The sequence below is a fragment of the Musa acuminata genome, chromosome BXJ2-9, assembly GCF_036884655.1.
Source record: "Musa acuminata AAA Group cultivar baxijiao chromosome BXJ2-9, Cavendish_Baxijiao_AAA, whole genome shotgun sequence".
Lineage (NCBI taxonomy): Eukaryota > Viridiplantae > Streptophyta > Magnoliopsida > Zingiberales > Musaceae > Musa > Musa acuminata.
The window spans coordinates 11,627,177-11,640,483 of record NC_088346.1 but is presented as its reverse complement, the minus strand read 5'-3'; positions in this window follow the sequence as shown (position 1 = coordinate 11,640,483).

Genomic DNA, 13,307 nt, shown 5'->3' with positions numbered 1-13,307 from the left:
TTACACTTATATCTATCCATAACCATGATGGCTATAAGCTTAGTTCTATTTCGGGAAGAGCAATGAATCCAAAGGCCTGCATATTACACTAATTATATACTTGATGATGCAGAAACTCGATGTCCCAATTTTGAAAAGCTGACCTATGGGTTGATCCTAATAGTCGAGAAACTTCGTCCCTATTTCCAAGTTTATCATATTATCATCATGATGATAAGCTAAGGTATCATATTTTTTTTGAAGCTTGAGACCATGATAAGGCTCCTTAAATGGGTAATTGAGCTCAATGAACTTGCTATTTCTTATAAGTTGAGGACCGTTGCAAAGGCCCTCATTGACTTTATGACAAAAATGACCTTCACCGAAGAGGTGTTTAAGGATACTAAATAGTAGATGATGCATGTAGAAAAGTTAGCTATGTAGACGAACAAAGGCATGACTCTTGTCTAAAAAAGTCCACAAGGAAGTCTATAAGCATGCACTCTGTTTAAACTTTTATGAGAATACTGAACCTAAAGGTATACAATAACTCAACTAATTGTTAGCTAAATTAATGATTCATATGAGGCTCATGGCTCCATTATGATGTTATACCTTGTGGAGGCAAGACTAATAATAGCAGATAATGTCGTGAGTACTAATCCTAGATAATATGCATAATTCAACAATGCTAAGTTTAAAAAATTATATGATTACTTTAGAATTTATCTAAGGTTCAACATAGTGGCCCATTCATAAGCTAACTATCTAAACAAAATAATTAATCAAGCCATGTTATATGGCCTAAGAAAAAGAGTCTCAAGAGCTAAGGGAGCATGGGTGGATGAACTATCAAGCATATTATAAGTGCATCAGACTATGTCGGAAGGTTTCCACTTGAGAATCATCTTTTTCCATAGTATATAGAATTAAAGTAGTACTCTATAACATTGTCAATTATCTAAACTCGGTACTTTATCAAGGAAGAAATAGAGTTTAGGCTTAGAGCAAATCTAAACATCATTGATAAAGTTAGAACCCAAGCACACATTAAAAACTTGGCACATAAAAGGGTGGTAATTAAAACCTTAAATACCAAAATTCATCCTCGTCGATGAAAGAAAGAAACTTAGTTTTAAGAAGAACCAAAGTCAGTGACCCAATTCAAGCTGGAAGCAAGATAATGGCGACTTAGGAAGGAGTGTATTGGAATTTAAAGAAAGTCTGACTAGGTACTCACTGACTTTAGACACTTTGACAAGTTGGATATTCCTAGAACTTGGTACATTTCAAACCTTAGGAAATATTACACTTGCTATTGTACTGTTTAGCACAATTATAATAGAATTTATAACTCTACCTATTATGGTAAAATCTAAAGATGTAACTTTATTTGACTATAATAAAACTTATATAAAAATAAATTTTTATTCATAAAAAAGTTATTGTATTGCCAAGAGTTCTTATGTATCAAAATTGATCTCTCAATAAAAAAAATAAACAAATAACAAAAATAAAACAGAGTAGAAAAAGGAGGGATAGCCAACTTAATTATTCTTCTACAATATTTATAATTTCATCAGGACCGGATAGATGGGAGGAGCAGGATTAGTTGACGAGACCCAATCTTTTAAAGGTAGCTCCGCAGCCTTTAGAGGCGACCCCTTTGCACCCCCTCTCGCGGTTAACACCATCTCTAGATCATCATCAACTTCAATTGGCCCTCTTTTGTGTACTCTATCATCTTATTCGATCATCATACCTACTGAGCTGATCATGGCCACCTTCCCATTAGTGAGATAGATAATAGTGAAATCATCCGGAAGAAGTAGAGAAGAGTGGTCATGCTTGGCCTAAGAGATAACCAATTTATAACCATAGGTGAAGGACCAATGTTCTTGCTAAATTAGTCTCTTTTTAAACCACTGGGAGGCTTTATACTTGGTCACGTCCTCTCTTTCGTGTTCTCCAACTATTGGGATAGTGATGGAGATTTCTCACCTCCATCTTTAAGTTGAACTCCTAAGTTCAAAGCAAGTCTACATCGGTTTCGACTTTCAAGGCTCTTTGATATGTTCTGTCAATCCTCACCACCTTTACCAACTTCTTTAACGACTTAACATCCTTTACATTTGTTGTCGTTGCTTCCATCGTCGCCATTGCCCCTTCTAGCCCATTGACTTGGACTCGAAGTTGGGTGACCTCCTCTGCTACTATTGCACACCTCTCTAGCTAAGTAACCTAGGCTTGAAGCTAGGCCGACCCCTTCTCGACTTCTTCGTGACTATATCATCCTACACCTTTTCAAGATCTCAACCTCTTGTAGGAGCTGACCGACGATTGTTAAGGAGTATCGGGCATAGTTAAAAAGTGCAATCATGAGGTGTTGATTCTACCGTAAGAAGCATCACAGGTTACGAAACTCATAAAAATAAAAGACTTGTAGGAAAGAAAAGAGGATACATACCATGATCATTTCCTTACAGGTATCTAATAGGAGGTCCCCAGTAGACCTCAAATAAAGGCCCTTGGGTTAGGGAAGATTGCATTAGACATCGATTACAAGTGGTGGCCTCACTCAGAACTTCCCATGGTTTATTGAAACTAGTTAAGTTCTAGTTGAAAAAATAGATCCCATCACCTAGTGGCCATCCTATCATTGACTTGCAGCGATAGGACCTCCATCGAATAGGCAAAATTCTCATAATTGATGAGGGCAATGGGCCATATAGGATAGCTGAGGGTCCTTCCTAAAATAGCTAAAGATCAGGGGATTGGAGATTATTGTTGCTAAGGGCCATGGGTCTCAGCGCACTCTTTATCCCACCGCTCTTTAGAGTGAGGGAGTTGGACCTCCAGGAAGACTCAATTTGCAGAGGCCCTCTTCCTCCATTGACTGGCCAATAGCATTTCCTACTAATCTCTTTCTCCTGATAAGCCCGAGCTGACCTAGGACGGGAGATAACACTCTTTATTTGTCAACCCTAATGGCAAGCATTATATTTGAGAATGCTCCTTTGAATGTTCATATCTATATAAAAAAAAGATTAAGTATCGAATAATTCAAACGTATTCTTATATAATAAATACTTTAATTCCTTAACCCAAGGAATTGGGGTTAGGCTTGCATTGATGAGCCACTACTCGCTCATTCGTAAGATGGCAATGGACTCTGATAGGGCTATAGATGACCTGTTAAACTATCATATTTTTATCTCATGCAATCTCGAGATAACATTATAAAACTCCTGATTGGACCAACCTAAGTTGATCAGTCAATCGTTTCACGAAAGAGCAAAAAAATATCTCCTCTTCCAACCCTTAAAAGAGATAGAAGCACCTTTTACCCAGCAACTAAGTCTAGTAGAGAGGAAATATGTTGACCCCCAAAAGCACATGCTATAGCTAGCGAATATGAGGGTCTACGATGGGGAGATTTGGTTTCTTACACACTCTCTAACAAACGCTGCCAGAAAATATCAAGAATTTGGCACCATCTAGGTAGGCGAAAACTTTCAATAATTAAAAGCATTAATAAAAAATAGATAAAGGGGGAAATAAAATCCCACCTCAAGCGCATATATGATGGTGCAGAACATATGCGATGCAAAGGGTCGGTCACATGACCAAGCAAACACTAGCTCAAACTCGATGAGTATGTGATAGAACTCCTAGAACATCTCTATGTTGAAGGTCGATACTATAGAATTTGAGTCAAAGGACTCATCTCTAATGGCAAAGTCATACCACTAGATCAATTTGCCTCTCCTGGAGGGGGTAGCTTTTATTGGGGTGACTGACTTGGCTCCTTCTGTTAGGATCGAGAGCACTAAGAGGGGGGGGGGGGGGGGGGGGGGGGGGGGTGAATTAGTGCAGCGGAAATCTTACAGCGATTTAAAAACCGAAAGCTGCGTTCGTCCAATAAAAATTGATTTCGATATAAAAGCAGAATCACAGTGCAGTTTGCGTCTAAGCGCAGTTTTGCGTCTAAACACAGTTTGCGTCTAAGCGCAGTTTGCGTCTAAGCACAGTTTGCGTCTAAGCGCAGTTTGCGTCTAAACTCAGTTTTACGTCCAAACACAGTTTTACGTCCAAACGCAGTTTTACGTCTAAACGCAGTTTTGCGTCTAAACGCAGTTTTGCGTCTAAACGCAGTTTTACGTCTAAACGCAGTTTTGCGTCTAAACGCAGTTTTACGTCTAAACGTAATTTTACGTCTAAATGTAGTTTTGCGTCTAAAAGCAGTTTTGAACCTTGAAAAGCGTTTTACGTAGAAAGCAATTTGCAGTTATAAATGGAATCCGAATGTAAGCGAAAACTGCAGTGTGAAGATCGTACGAAAACACGATTTACGTTTGAATGCAGATTCTGAAAGATCAGAGCTTAGAAACTTGTTCGTGAAGGCGCGGAGGGCAGTAGCAATGTAGGAGGTTTGCAGTAATGATAAAGTGCTCAAGGTAAAAGCAAACCAGAGATTTAGAGTGGTTCGGTCAGTCTTGACCTACTCCACTTTTGGCTTCCTCCTCCGACGAGGTCACCGACGTCAACTAGCTGCCTTCCTTCAATGGGCGAAGGCTAACTGCCCTTTTACAGTTTCTCTCCTTTTGACAGGCTCAGGAGACAACCTTTACAGATCCTTTCTCTCCTCTCTTTACAACTTAAGACTTGAAGAACATAAGGAGGAGAACTTTAGGACTTTACACAAATTTGAGCTCTTAGAATCACTGAAAAGATCAAGAATTCGGTGTGGATCTGTTGCTTTTCAGTGCTGAATGGGTGGGGTATTTACAGGCCCCAACCCAATTCAAATTTGGAGCTCAAAACGATCAAATCGATCAAATCCCAGAATTCTGGGATCAGGCGGTTGCACCTCTTGACTGGAGAGGTGGCACCGCCTGGCAGAGCTCGAAGACTGAGCTCAGGCGATTGCACCACTCTGCCAGAGCTCGAAGACTGAGCTCGGTGGTTGCACCGCCTAGCAGAGCTCGAAACTTGAGCTCGGTGGTTGCATCACCTGGCAGAGCTCGAAACTAAGCTCAGGCTGATGCACCTCTCTGCCAGAGGTGGTTGCACCTCTCTGCCAGAGCTCGAAGACCGAGCTCGGTGGTTGCACCTCTTGGCAGAGCTCGAAACTTGAGCTCTGGCGGTGCTACCTCTTGACAGAGGAGGTTGCACCGCCCAGTCTCGCTTGGAGACTGAGCCCTGGGCGGTTGCACCTCTTGGCTGGGGCGGTTGCACCGCCCAGTCTCGCTGGGAGACATATCCTGGGCGGTTGCACCTCTTGGCTGGGGCGGTTGCACCGCCCAGTCTTCGCTGGAAGACATAGCCTGGGCGGTGCTACCTCCAACCCTGGCGGTGGCACCTCTTTCACTATTCCAGCTCACTTGGTTTGGCTCCAAACTTGGTCCAAACCAGTCCGAACTTGGGCCTAATTGGCCCCTACTTGGGTTATAGGATTAACACCTAATCCTAACCCTAATTAATGTGCTAACTATGAATTTAAAGACATTTTCTAAGCTATTACAAAGTCCGCAAGTCAAGACTTCTTCTGGCGAGCTTCCGGCAAACTTCCGGCGGTCTTCCGATGAATTCTCGGAAACCATTCTGCGGACTCCCGGCAAGCTCCTAGACTTCACGATTTGATCTTAGCGAGTTTCAACGAGCTTCATCGGCAAGCTCCGATCTTTCTCGGCGAGCTCCGCGAACTTCCAACGAACCTTCCGGCGAGCTTCCGAAAAAGCCTTCGGCAAGCTCCCAACTCATTCTCGGCTAGTTCCGGTAGCATTCCCGACGAACCTTCGGACTTCCGTCGAACTCTCGAACTCGCAACAAATCCTTCGCGCTTGACTCTGACACTTTGTTTCGCTTTATGTCTTCATCGTTATCATAGTTAATCCTGCACAACAAAACAAAACTTCGATCGAGACAATTAATCCTAAGCAATTAACCAAGTTGTCCGACATGTCATTGGTCCCTCGACGCTTCGTCCGATTCTTTGGCGCATCATCCTCTCCTGCAGCCTATTGCCCAATCGGCCAGTTGACTCCGCAACTCCGATATCCTTGGCACAATACCCGCTCTTCTTGGCCCGATGCCCGAGTCCACGGCCCGAAGCCTTCTGTCGATACGTCGACCGATCCACCGGCCCGACGTCCAATCTTCTGACACGTTCCTTCGGCACAACATGATTTTCCTGCTTTAATTGTCTCATCCTGATCGAAGCATCCTGCGTCACTCAAAACGCAGATTAAATCATAAACATATATCAAGTAGTTTCATCATCAAAATACGAGATTCAACAATCTCCCCCTTTTTGATGATGACAACCACTTGATGACGGAGTTAAACTTAACTCCCGGAGTTTAAACAAACTCCCCCTATCAATATGTCATATTGATAGAACCTTGAATTCAAACTGAATTCAAGTCATTGCAATATTCATCATGAATACTTGCAACACGTCAACATGAACATATGCATAAACTTTATGCATCACATGTCATGTCATCAACATACTTTCATCAACATACTTCTCCCCCTTTGTCATCAACAAAAAGGAGAAGTATCACAATCAAGTGTTTGTGATATTGATTCAACTCATTGCAAGAAGTATCAAGTTTTATCATCATGCAATCTTGGAGCTAGAAGATTTAGCAAGTGTTATATCATGCTTAGAACATTCATGCTATCAAGTTTTAGATATTCAAGTTTGATAGCACTTTTGGTAATGTTCAAGATAGCAAGTTCTATATCATGCAAGCTAGCAAATTAGAGATGTTCAAGAAGGCAACTCTTGCTTCTTGAAAATTTTGCTCACTTTGCTAGATGCGCAAGTTAGCATTTTTGCCTCTTGAGATAGGCAAGATAGCACATTTGCTTCTTTTGAGATAGCAACTTTTTGCTTCTCTTTAGACCAACAAGCTAGCAATTTTTATAATATACAAGTTTCACAATATATAAGCTAGCAAAAATTTCGAAAGCAAATGCAAGATAAATTTCTTGTGTAAGCTCATGATTCTTGCTTCCTATTGCAATGTGCAAATTGCAAGTTTTGCTTCTTGAGATATTCAAGATAGTGATGTTCAAGAAGACAATTTTTCTTCTTGAAATAAGCAAGTTAGCAATCTTTGCTTCTTAAAATAGGTAAGCTAGCAATCAAGTTTTTGCATCTTCTTGACTTGTACAAGCTAGCTATCTCCCCCTTTGTCATTGTAAAAAAAGAAAGAGAGAATACAGTTTTGTAGTTCTCTTTTCCTTTTACAACGATTTCAAAATCATGACAAATGATGAATAATCAAGTTATGAATGTCAAGATAATTTTTCATCATGAATATTTTATCATTGCATGCATCATTATCATAAATTGAAGTATTACATGCATGATATCATATCACCATTCATAATTACATTAATATTTCAATATAACAATTTCTTCTCAAAATGTGTAACTTGGCACTCATAGCATTTTAAATCATGATTTACATCATATGCAATACATCACATCATAATTAGAAAGCACAAGTATTGCATGCATAATTGTACATCATAAATGTTTCATATCATGATGGTATCAATTTTGTCAAATTATATCCTACCATGCATGATCAAAACTTCTCCCCATTTTATCATTGAAAACAAGAAGAAAGTAGGGGGTAGAGCATAAAAGTGTTAAATATTTCAATCATTTCAAGGCATTTATATCATAGATCAAGTCATGATTCGTAATTCATCATAAAGCAGATTAGTTTTCAATCATCACATAAGGCATTTAAGGAATTTTTGAAACATAGGAGAATGATTAAATTAAGCATACAATGTTTCAATCCAATTCAAGCCATAAATATCAATGCTTTCATATTGTGAGTATCAATTCATGAATACCACAAGATATTATTTGTGACTTCAATTTTGCAAGATCAAGATTATGATTTAGATAAAACTTATTCAAATCAAATTATTAATTTGAAATTCATAATCTAGTCATTAAAATTAATTTCGAGATTCACAAAATATCATGAAATCATTAATCTCGATCAGATGGGAAAAGCATTTTTTAAGAGATTCTTTTTTACCTAAGCATGCCTTAGTCTTTATATGCCAAATTAAGATAAGCATTAAAGTTCAAGACATAAGGCAAAGAAATCTTGTATTATGAAATATATGATATCAAGGCTCATGATTCATTCGAAAAGATATAGTACAAAGAGCAACTTGAAACATTCTTATCAAGATCACATTTTAAAATATTCCAAGTTTCAAGATATCAATATGACACTTCATTGAATTGCATTTCATTTGAAGAACTCCTTTTTGATAAATGTAGGGAGCATAATGAACGATCTTGATTTATAAAGAGCTTTATGTTATCAAGATCATGATTTTAATAATTATTCTCTTTAGCAAAGAATCACAAAAGCACTTTATTTTTGCATAAGAAATCACATTGTGTTATGATTTATAAATTTTTTTTTCTGCACACGAATCATAGGAGATATGAATGTGAAACAAATCTTTGCAAGCAAAAACACTATCATTCATATTTCAAGATAGAGTTTATAAGCATGAATGATTTCATCAAATCCATTTTAGAAAAATATTTTTCATAAGTGTATGAGAAAATCCGATTGTTAGGATACCAATTGTTAAGTGAATCCGAAAATGAAATTAACACTTTCATATATTCAAACATGATTTTTGCTATAGATCTTGAAATTAAGTCAAGAAGATCAAACAAGCTCATGATCATGGATAACTTAAAATCACATGCATAAAATTGTTAATAACCATTTCATATTACATCTTTATGCATTACTTTAAATCAAACGTGATTTCATTCAACAATGTTAATCAAACACGATACACATTATTACTTCTTAACCATGATCAAAATCATTTTGTTTGTTTATCATAAAATATGCAATATTATTTTCGAAATTATCAGCATGATCATAATTTTTGTATTTTTATTTTTAAACATGTAATTTTCAAGAAAATTAATTCTAAACTAAAAAAGACAATATATCATAAAAGCATCAAGTAATTTCAAAATAAATTAGGGGGATTTCGATTACCTCATCATTGTAGGCTGTTAAGGCGTAGTTTGCCGCCTTGCTTTTGTTGACTTTCTCTCTTCGGAGGAGCTCGATTCATCCCAATTTTTGTTCTTCTTCTTGCGTTTAAAGCAAGTAGTTCGATTGCTTCTTAATTTTCGTTTCATTTGTAGTTTAAGTTCACCATCACTTGAGCTTATGCTCGAGTGGTCTTCAAATGTTCTATGTCCCAAATCCTTCCTGTTCTTTGGAAGATTGGTTTGTTCATCATTGTCCTCATCACTTGAGTCATCGCTCAAGTGGCATTCATTTGTCCAGAGTTCCAAATCCTTCCTGTTCTTTGGAAGGTGATTGTGTTCAACATGTTCATCATGTGCATTGTGCACCATTTCATATGTCATCAATGAACCAATTAGTTCTTCAAGTGGTAAGTTGTTTAGGTTTTTTGATTCTTGAATAGCAGTTACTTTTGAATCCCAAGTTTTAGAAAGTGATCGCAAAACTTTGTTAACGAGTTCAAAATCCGAAAAGCTTTTACCAAGTGATTTTAAACCATTGGCGACATCCGTAAAACGGGTGAACATGTCGACAACGGTTTCGCTTGGTTTCATATGAAAAAGCTCGAAATCATGCAGTAAAATATTAACTTTCGAGTCTTTGACTCTACTAGTTCCCTCGTGCGTGATTTCAAGAGTGCACCAAATATCGAAAGCCGTTTCGCACAAAGAAACCCGATTGAACTCATTTTTGTCCAAAGCACAAAATAAGGCATTCATAGCCTTTGCGTTTAAAGAAAAATACTTTTTCTCCAAATCCGACCATTCGTTCATCGGTTTGGAGGGAAGTTGAAAACCATTTTCAATGATACTCCATAAATCCAGATTTAGAGAAATCAAGAAAACTCTCATTCGAGTTTTCCAATAAGTGTAGTCCAATCCGTTAAAGAACGGTGGACGAAAGACCGACAAGCCCTCTTGAAGAGCCATTTCTCTCGGGTGTAAATCCGAAATGAGAAATACCCCGCTCTGATACCAATTGTTAGGATCGAGAGCACTAAGAGGGGGGGGGTGAATTAGTGCAGCGGAAATCTTACAGCGATTTAAAAACCGAAAGCTGCGTTCGTCCGATAAAAATCGATTTCGATATAAAAGCAGAATCACAGTGCAGTTTGCGTCTAAGCGCAGTTTTGCGTCTAAGCGCAGTTTGCGTCTAAACACAGTTTGCGTCTAAGCGCAGTTTGCGTCTAAGCACAATTTGCGTCTAAGCGTAGTTTGCGTCTAAACTCAGTTTTACGTTCAAACGCAGTTTTACGTCCAAACGCAGTTTTACGTCCAAACGCAGTTTTACGTCCAAACGCAGTTTTGCGTCTAAACGCAGTTTTATGTCTAAACGCAGTTTTACGTCTAAACGCAGTTTTGCGTCTAAACGCAGTTTTACGTCTAAACGTAATTTTACGTCTAAACGTAATTTTACGTCTAAATGTAGTTTTGCGTCTAAAAGCAGTTTTGAACCTTGAAAAGCGTTTTACGTAGAAAGCAATTTGCAGTTATAAATGGAATCCGAATGTAAGCGAAAACTGCAGTGTGAAGATCGTACGAAAACACGATTTACGTTTGAATGCAGATTCTGAAAGATCAGAGCTTAGAAACTTGTTCGTGAAGGCGCGGAGGGCAGTAGCAATGTAGGAGGTTTGCAGTAATGATAAATTGCTCAAGGTAAAAGCAAACCAGAGATTTAGAGTGGTTCGGTCAGTCTTGACCTACTCCACTTTTGGCTTCCTCCTCTGACGAGGTCACCGACGTCAACTAGCTGCCTTCCTTCAATGGGCGAAGGCTAACTGCCCTTTTACAGTTTCTCTCCTTTTGACAGGCTCAGGAGACAACCTTTACAGATCCTTTCTCTCCTCTCTTTACAACTCAAGACTTGAAGAACATAAGGAGGAGAACTTTAGGACTTTACACAAATTTGAGCTCTTAGAATCACTGAAAAGATCAAGAATTCGGTGTGGATCTGTTGCTTTTCAGTGCTGAATGGGTGGGGTATTTATAGGCCCCAACCCAATTCAAATTTGGAGCTCAAAACGATCAAATCCCAGAATTCTGGGATCAGGCGGTTGCACCTCTTGACTGGAGAGGTGGCACCACCTGGCAGAGCTCGAAGACTGAGCTCAAGCGATTGCACCACTCTGCCAGAGCTCGAAGACTGAGCTCGGTGGTTGCACCGCCTGGCAGAGCTCGAAACTTGAGCTCGGTGGTTGCATCACCTGGCAGAGCTCGAAACTGAGCTCAGGCTGATGCACCTCTCTGCCAGAGGTGGTTGCACCTCTCTGCCAGAGCTCGAAGACCGAGCTCAGTGGTTGCACCTCTTGGCAGAGCTCGAAACTTGAGCTCTGGCGGTGCTACCTCTTGACAGAGGAGGTTGCACCGCCCAGTCTCGCTTGGAGACTGAGCCCTGGGCGGTTGCACCTCTTGGCTGGGGCGGTTGCACCGCCCAGTCTCGCTGGGAGACATATCCTGGGCGGTTGCACCTCTTGGCTGGGGCGGTTGCACCGCCCAGTCTTCGCTGGAAGACATAGCCTGGGCGGTGCTACCTCCAACCCTGGCGGTGGCACCTCTTTCACTATTCCAGCTCACTTGGTTTGGCTCCAAACTTGGTCCAAACCAGTCCGAACTTGGGCCTAATTGGCCCCTACTTGGGTTATAGGATTAACACCTAATCCTAACCCTAATTAACGTGCTAACTATGAATTTAAAGACATTTTCTAAGCTATTACAAAGTCCGCAAGTCAAGACTTCTTCTGGCGAGCTTCCGGCAAACTTCCGGCGGTCTTCCGATGAATTCTCGGAAACCATTCTGCGGACTCCCGGCAAGCTCCTAGACTTCACGATTTGATCTTAGCGAGTTTCAACGAGCTTCGTCGGCAAGCTCCGATCTTTCTCGGCGAGCTCCGCGAACTTCCAACGAACCTTCCGGCGAGCTTCCGAAAAAGCCTTCGGCAAGCTCCCAACTCATTCTCGGCTAGTTCCGGTAGCATTCCCGACGAACCTTCGGACTTCCGTCGAACTCTCGAACTCGCAACAAATCCTTCGCGCTTGACTCCGACACTTTGTTTCGCTTTATGTCTTCATCGTTATCATAGTTAATCCTGCACAACAAAACAAAACTTCGATCGAGACAATTAATCCTAAGCAATTAACCAAGTTGTCCGACATGTCATTGGTCCCTCGACGCTTCGTCCGATTCTTTGGCGCATCATCCTCTCCTGCAGCCTATTGCCCAATCGGCCAGTTGACTCCGCAACTCCGATATCCTTGGCACAATACCCGCTCTTCTTGGCCCGATGCCCGAAGCCTTCTGTCGATACGTCGACCGATCCACCGGCCCGACGTCCAATCTTCTGACACGTTCCTTCGGCACAACATGATTTTCCTGCTTTAATTGTCTCATCCTGATCGAAGCATCCTGCGTCACTCAAAACGCAGATTAAATCATAAACATATATTAAGTAGTTTCATCATCAAAATACGAGATTCAACACCTTCTAAGACCAAAGCTTCTGCAATTGACACTAAGCCGCGGTGATGTAGATGATGACCAATTTGAGTTCAACACATGCAGCTTTTGCAATGACCCCTTCCATTATATGCGGGTACGACATGTGCAATTGTCAGGCCATAAATCAGATTCACCTAGATTCTCCTATTCGTCAAAAAGGGATGTGTCTAGCATATGCTCTAGCCAGGCTCCTATATGGTCATATAGTTAGTGGTAGTGTTGACTCCTATCAAACCATAGCACCCAACCTATTAGCTCTTTGTGCACCACCATACCCGATTGTTAACCCTATCGTGTCATCGCAACTAGCCTTCTGGTTCTTTATGCGCCACCCAATCGTTTGACCCTTATTGAACCACCACACCTAATCTTTTAGCTCTTTGTGCATCATTTTGCTCTGTTGCTACCCGCATCACACTACCACACTCAGCCTTTTGGGTCTTTGTGTGCCATTGCACTTAGTCACTAACCCTTATCGTATCACCACTCTCAGTCTTATGGCTCTTTATATGCCATCGTACTCGATCTTTAACTTGGCATTCTGGCTCTTGGCACATCACTGCCACCGCACTTAGCATTTTGGCTCTTGGCACATCACTGCGTCTGGTCACTTAGCCCATAACACATCATCCAACATAACTTTTAATCCTCTTTACGTATTTGTCCTTGACCTTCCTAAACCATTACACTATCATCTATCGAAGCTCTGAATTTTCAATCCTC